Genomic DNA, 8,037 nt, shown 5'->3' on the forward strand with positions numbered 1-8,037 from the left:
AGAGCATGTTATAATGCTGGAAAATGTGACTCTGTCTTTGTGGAATGCCATTTCCCCCCCCCCTTCCCTTCCCTTTTCTTCTTCCCCCCCCCCTTAGAAAAATGCGGCGCTGAAAACTTGAAAATTTAAGGCAAAAAATCGCCGTCTGTTCCCCCCCTTCTCCTCTTCCCAGCTCCGTCTGAACAAGCAGCCAAGCTGTTAAATGCTTTTACCTGCTGTGCCCAAGTCAAAAGTTAAATAACGTGTGAACGAACGTGGAAGGAAAACAAGAGGCAGGGAGGGAGCGCGGGAGAGAGCCCCTCTTACAGCAAGATAATTGTTACATTACGAGAAACAAATAACACGCTGCTCCTCTCCAGGTCTGTGTCCGTGACATCTTGACAGGTACATCTGAAGTTAATTACGTGCCTCTCGTTACGTTTCGCTCCACCGCTGAGGCCGGATCCTGCAAACACGCGGCGCAGAGCATCGCGCCCTGGCAGCCAGCGCTCACTTTTCAGAGGTCAACGGGTTTGCGGTGGGGTTGGTTTGCTTTCCGCAGGCCATCGCGGCTGCAGAAACGCTTCTGCCAAGAGGCAGGGATATCCCAATCGGCTGTGGAAGGTGGACTGGATGCTGGTGTCGTAGGACTTGCCATTCAGCCATGCCCACAAAGAGAAGTCCGTGGCTCTTGCCAACAGGAGAGAGTTATATTATTCCTGTTGACTAAGAAGTTTAGTTGCCACATCTTTTCTTCTCAGGGTTTGTTTGCTGCTCCGTGATGTTGGAAAGCTGTTGCTGTCTAACCTGATGCGTTCCCAACCACAGAGAGATACTGGTTCAATACTGCACGTTTCCACTGTTGCTGAATATCCTTCACCACATCTCAAGTTTGGTGCTCCCTCCTTCTGCAAACCCTCCACCAGATTGCCCATCCCACCTTTGTCCCCATGGTGGGGTGTCCTGGGTGCCTATGAATTATTTTTAAGTGCTAATAGTTGGGCCAATGTGATAAATGAAAAGGATCTTAGTCCCTTCTGGACATGGATTCATCTCACCTGCATCAGCAACCAGATGTCTTTAGTTGCCCTGAGTTGCCTTGGTGCTTGATGGAGAGTTTCTTGGAGAGCAGTTCATCTGTCTTCTCCCGGGGATGCATTTAGGAGAAGAGATGTATCAAGGTGTCCCTCTACCTGTGTTGACTATAATGGAAGCTGGACATGACTACCTCAGGTGGAGGAGACATGCTGATGAGTGCATTTGGTCAGATTTCTCCTGCCCCATGCTTAGAAATATGCGATGCACTTATTAAGACTGCTAATTTCGTCTCCCCTTTGTTTTAATATTGCTTTTATTGTGATTCAGATTCAAAGAGATGAGGAAATTGGTGAGTGGAGGGGTGATGTGGGTTTTCCTTCAAACTCTTTCCCCAGACCTGCCTTTTTCATGGTGGATCTGAGTTTCTTAAAGGGGGGGAGTAAAAAGAGGAGACTGTACCTACATGGCACGAAAGGGGCAACATCTCTTCGCCTGCCCACGTTAGGTCGGAAGAGGCCAGGGCCACCCAGGCCAACCCAGCAAAGTGGGTTTGTCTGCATTGCTGACCAGAAGACCACCAGAAGATCAGCTTGAGTCCATCCCGATTGTCCACACCACTCACCCTCTGCCCCATGCCCAGTCAGGAGTGAGCTTACTCAAGAGTCCCCATGGGCAGGGACTGTGAGGCTGAACCTGCTTTGGCCCCTTCTGTCCCATGCATAGACCTATAGCACTACCCCAGCAGGCTTTATACCCTCAAACATCGATGTTGTGCTAGAAAACACCACTCTGGTGGTCTGCAGCACATCCCACATACTATTTCAGACAGTTTAACTTGGCCAAAACACACAAAACAGTTCTTATGTCTTGGGGCCAGAGGGGCAACGCATGAGCTGCGGGAAAGCTGGCACCACGTGCAGTGTAGGGGGGATGTGCTCCAGACAGGGATAGCCCTGAGTGGTGTGGACACCCACTGGTCCATACCCCTTGGCCTCAGGGCCAGGGACACTCGCTTGTATTCTGTTATTTAACAGTATAGACATAGAATCATAGAATCATAGAATGGTTTGGGTTGGAAGAGACCTCAAAGCCCATCTAGGTCCAACCCCCTGCCATGAGCAGGGACACCCTCCACTAGCCCAGCTTGCCCAAAGCCCCATCCAGCCTGGCCTCCAACACTGCCAGGGAGCCAGGGGCAGCCACAGCTTCTCGGGGCAACCTGGGCCAGGGCGTCAGCACCCTCTCAGGGAAGGATTTCTGCCTCCCATCTCATCTCCATCTCCCCTCCTGCAGCTTCAGGCCATTCCCCTTGGCCTGTCACTCCCTGCCCTTGGCACCAGCCCCTCTCCAGCTTTCCTGGAGCCCCTGGAGGGACTGGAAGGGGCTCTAAGGTCTCCCCGCAGCCTTCTCTTCTCCAGGCTGAACCAGCCCAACTCTCTCAGCCTGTCTCCAGAGCAGAGGTGCTCCAGCCCTCGCATCATCTCCGTGGCCTCCTCTGGACTCGCTCCAACAGCTCCATGTCCTTCTTGTGCTGGGGACCCCCGAGCTGGACACAGCACTGCAGGGGGGTCTCACGAGAGCGGAGTAGAGGGGCAGGATCCCCTCCCTCGACCTGCTGGTCACGCTGCTGGTGATGCAGCCCAGGACATGGTTGGCTTTCCGGGCTGCAAGTGCACACTGCCAGCTCATGTTGAGCTTCTCATTAATCAATACCCCCAAGTCCTTCTCCTCAGGGCTGCTTTCAATCCATTCCCCACCCATGACCTAAGAATCCCACCACTAAGATCATGTCTCTTTACATGTTCTTCATCCATACCTCAACATAAACCACAGCTCCTTGAGTGAAAATATCTGGCTATGTCCATATCACCAGGCTATGCCGAGTGAAAGAGAGCTGAAGACTTGACATCCACAGTTCAAAGAGTGGTATTTTGGGGCTAGCTATAGCCTGGTCCTGTGGACTCATTCTTGGTCAGCATGTGATAGGTGGTCCCCTGGAGCAGGTCTTTGATTTGAGGTTGTTGTCAACCGAAACATCAATGCAGATGCAGGCTCTCCCCTTGGATAGATGCAACGGTGAGGAAGACCATGAAAAGCTTTTTCCTCCACCAAGTCCATGTTCTTTGACTTTTGCCTCAACTTGGAAAATAAAACCAGAAACTTGAAAGAAAACCTCATCCCAAAGCTTCACCCTTGCAGCCATGATGAGACCACAAGCTGTTTGCTCAGGGCTGGCGTACCTTGTTCTGCTTTTTCACAGATGCTCAGAAGAGTCTCACCTCCGTGTCAAATCACAAGCCCAGATGATCTTCGTCTGCCCAGAGTTTTACTTTGTATTCGCACCCCTCTAATAATGACATTACTATTTCCCTGGGCATCTTTGTCAATACATCTGAATGTCTCCTGTGAATACATCTGAATGTGTCCTGTGTCTTTTTCTCCAAGAACGGATTTTGATGGGTTCCTTCAGCTATTACTTTAAGGTACATTATGGATTTACTACGATCAGTGCTTTCTGACCTTCTGCCTTCGCTGGAAAACTCCCACAGAGAAAATAATCAATCGTGAGTAAATAAGGATTGCCACACTCTCCAGAACAAATTTACGATCTGGATACCCTCAAGACTTCTAAGTAAAGACCACATTTTTTTCTTTTTTTTTTTTTTTCCAAACATTTTATTTGGCAGGTGTTCCTGGAAGACCAGGGCTCAGTGGTGGTGTTGGGAACTTACTGAACAAGACCCAGAGCCATGCTTATGAGATTGCAAGCATTTTTAAGGTTTTTGGAGAAAACATCAACAAAATAATTTGAAATTAGGTTGAAGCTACTTTATTAAGATTTTTTTTCCCCAGAGGCAAAATATATCAGACAAGACTCTTGTCTTTCTATCCCTCACAGACAGAAAGGAAGGTAACTAATTTGATATCCACTCCTCTGAGTAGACCTGCCTCTAGCCTACCATGCATTTTTACTATCAGTCCTAAAAAAATTCCACGTACAGTTCTAGATGCTGGAGGGATTTCAGAAGTGCTTTTGTGGTGCATGCCAAAATGCTAAAAGCAGGGCTAGATTGTGTCATCAGTTTTCAATCAAGTCTCTCTGTGCCTCTTTCTGCAAGTTGCTAAAAAAGTTATACATAAAATGGTGAACAAAGGCTTTCCATACGGCTTAAAAAAAATGAAGTTCCTCCTTGCAATTGCTGTAGGTGGTTTGGGGTGTTCTGCTGAAGGATCTGGTCCTGTCTGGGTTCATATGGCAGTGGCAAGGAGAGGGGAATACTTTTGCTTGGCTTAGTTTGCACATTTGCTCTGCTTTGCACCAAATTTGATCATCATATTTTACGATTCCATCCCGAGCAGGAAATCTAGACTATGGATCAGTGGCTGCCCTAATTTTTATTGGCAAATCATGATCTTTATTGGTGGAATTATAAGCTAGGTGGACTTTACAGTCTTTGTGTAATGAAGCCAATATATTACTACCAGTGTGATGTTTTAAATTTAATGTAGCAAAGAACAAAGGTAGCTTTCTTCTTGCTTTCCTTCTCTCTTTCTCTTTCTCTCCTTCTGTTCTCTTTCTTTCTTTCCATCTTTCTCTCATTCTTTTTCCTTCCTTCCATCCGTCCATATTGACAGTGGGTCAGTCACTCCAACATGGACACAGTTACTTTGACAAAAGAGTTTGGTCTTAGAGGAAGAAAAGAGCCAATACTAGCAAGATGAAGTGTTTTTGCTGATGCAGTTGTGGTGAGAATTTCATCTCTACCCAGCTTGGTCCCACTGAGATGTGAGATGGAGCCCTAACTCCAGAGATCACAGATACAAAAGTCACTCTGGACTTTTCTGTTCTGTTTTGTTCCAAACCAGATATCCACATTTCCAAAAGCATCCTGCCGCACTGATCATTGTGCTGGTCTGAAATGGCAAAGGCTTATTCACATCCCCTGCAGAGCAGTGTTCAGTAGGGACGGCACTGTCCATCACCTTTGGAGGAAGCAGAGCCAGCTGGATTAGACACCCACCTTCAGGAAGGCTGAAGAAGGGTGAGATGAATCAAATCTTTTGTGGTTATGGTTGGATGGTACCAACCATCACATGAAATACCGTAGCTCCCAACCAAAATGCCAGCTCCAACCTCAGCTCCAGGGCTCCCAATTCCCTTTTGGAGAGTCCTCTTTCCCTCCACTGACTATGGAAGATCCAAAGAATCTCAGACAATTACTATGAGTGATTAAATTTATCCAGTGAATAACCCTCTTCCCTTCAACTCCCTCGCCACTGGCTCTGCCCCAAAGAGTTGCATTCAGGACATAAAGGTCAAGGAGAGGAATAGGGACATGGGGTGAAATCATGGGCTTGGCAACACCCCCCGGTCACTGCTGGAGCAGGGAATGCAGTCCCAGCATCTTCATTTCTCAATCAGGATCAAACCCACCAAATTGCTCAGCAGCAATAAGCTCCAACAGAACTTTGTGTTTCATTTCCAAAAAGTTAAAAAAAACCCCAACCACCAGCCCTTTTTGTGGGTTTGTTTTTTGTTTGGTTTTTGGTTTGGTTTTTTGTTTTGGTTTTTTGTTGTTTTGTTGGTTTTTTGGGTTTTTTTTTTTTTCAGGCTGGGAAGGTTCACAGCAGTGCAGTGGGAAAGATGCAAAGGATCAGGCCCTGGGTGGTGCCAGAGGTGGTGCTGGAGCCAGAGGAGCACATCTGGTTTCTCAGATCCTGGGACGGGTTGGCAGCACAAGCAGCAAGAAAGAGACACACTTTATTTGTAAACCGTGTGAAGTTACAATGGTGTCACCACAGCACAATAAACATTGAGTCCCACAATGCCAGTTTTAGGGTCTCCGTCCAGACCAAAGCCTTGCTTTAATATTGCGTGTACATAATCTTCAGTTTGTAACATTTACTTAATTCCTTATTGTTAAAAACCCCAGAGGAAGAATAGGCTAGTCCTAACCTCTTCTGGACTGCAGTTCTGAGCTATTAATCTGTCATATCAGCATATTTTTTTAATACTGTTTTCCTGCAGACGATAGGTAGAATACATCATAAGTCACTTACCATCTGCTGCGTAAGTGCGTTGTAAAGTATCTTTCTTCCATAGATTATTGCTTTGATAGATTAGGGGTTTGTTCAGCCATTATACCTCATCCCATCAATTTTAAGTTCCCAGAAGAGCCCTCACGGCTGAAGTATCTGATCAATGCACAAGTCTTTAATGGCATCTCATTGTGTTCCTGCAGGCTAGGAAAGTGCTATTACACCCGCTTTCCAGATGAGGACGCGGTGTCCCAGTTTCCTGCTGCATTGCTTTAATTAAGAGCATTTTCTCCTTCTGCTCCATCAATGGAGAGAGATAAGCAGGTCTAGAGAGGAACAGCCTTTTGTCCAGACTGAATCAGGGATGGATCTGGGACTGGAAGCTTTGCTAGAGGTGCTCTGTAGCATCCCAGCCACCAAGCCATCTGATCTGCTCTTTGGAGCTTCAACACACCTACACCACAAGCTTCTATGGGCAGAGATGCATCAGTGCAATGGGTGACCTACAGACCATCCCAGTGCAGCAGCATCCATGAGAGCAAATCCTACCTTTCAGAATCCACCTTTCGTTGTTTTAGCTGTATTTAAACCCGGGTGCGTAAGTATAAAGAACTGAGTTGAGATAAAAAATGAGAAAGAGGAAGGCACCACAACAGAAGGGGTTTATTTCCAGCCTAGAGAAGCTATTTAGATAGAAGATAGGTACCAGTGGGCTGAACTGGAAGTCTACTTGCTCCATCCCACCATAACTGCAAGATAGCATCACTCCCTTTCATTGTGGTTTTTTCCCCCCACATTTATGGAGATGGGGAATCCGTGGGCAGCTGATACATCAGCAGTTCCCATTCTGCCTTTCCTGATGAAATATGTCCTGCTGGTGGCTGTTCCCCCCACCTACCCCTAGTAAATCCCTGCCCATGATGCAGCTGTGTGTGTGCTATGCTCAGCTCTATTGAGTCCTCACCTTGGTTTCTCCTTGAGGAGATGACTGAAGAGCTTTCTGAGCTGGTGGTACATCTGAGCCACTGAATGGATGAGTTTGGCCCCAGGAACTAGTGGTTTCTGGTGGGCTGGAGCTGCTGTCAAGCCTGAAAATGACCTGAACTTAAGTGGTCCTTTGGGAAAAACTCAACCTCTCTGGAACAGGGCTTGGAACACAGGGGTTGATCAAAGTTCTGATTCAGCAAGATATACAGCAAGGGGGATGAGGTACTTTTGAATGACATATGTCTGGTAAAACTTAATGAGCGTGGGTTTTTGTATAGAAGTATGCATTAAATGCATTAAGAAATTCAGTGTGCAGAGCTCAGGAATAGATCAAACATGAGACACCCATGAGATGGGGAATAAATATGTCAGTCAAAGGAATAAGGTATGTCAGGTACAATCCAAGAGTCCAAGAGATGCCGAGGAGACCATGGCAGTTGGGATGTGGCATTGTCCAGACTGATTTTCCCTGCATCTTGGTCCCCAGATACCCAAACCAAAGTGGATCACCTCTCCTTGCTGCCCCTAAGGACTCATCTCCTACACCTTGGCATGCTCGGCACTCCAAAGACCTCATCTACCTGAAAGCAGTTCAGCATCCTCAGGGTTAAATCAGATTTGGTATCCAACCAAGACCTGGCAGTTGAATTTCAGCCCAGCATGAGTTTTTACGATCAAATTATAGACCCCAGAAAAAGAAAAAAAAAAGAAACGCAAAAAAAATCCAGTCCGAGGTTTATAATGGAAATCATGACAGACCCATGATTGTAGTAGCAGGAACAGCATCACTGTAATACCGTCGTAAACTGGTACTGTCCTGCAGGGTATTATAAAAGGAAAAAAAAAGGCGTCTGAAGTGCACTTGGTACCTCCAAAAGGTCTGAGGAGGTGGGTGCCACGACTGGATGGGAAAAGGGCTGCTTGCCAAGACGAACTATAAAGGATTAAATCTCCTCCCCGGTGCAAAACGGCATCCACAGTGTCTCCACGGCC

The sequence above is a fragment of the Balearica regulorum genome, chromosome 1 (assembly GCF_011004875.1).
Source record: "Balearica regulorum gibbericeps isolate bBalReg1 chromosome 1, bBalReg1.pri, whole genome shotgun sequence".
Lineage (NCBI taxonomy): Eukaryota > Metazoa > Chordata > Aves > Gruiformes > Gruidae > Balearica > Balearica regulorum.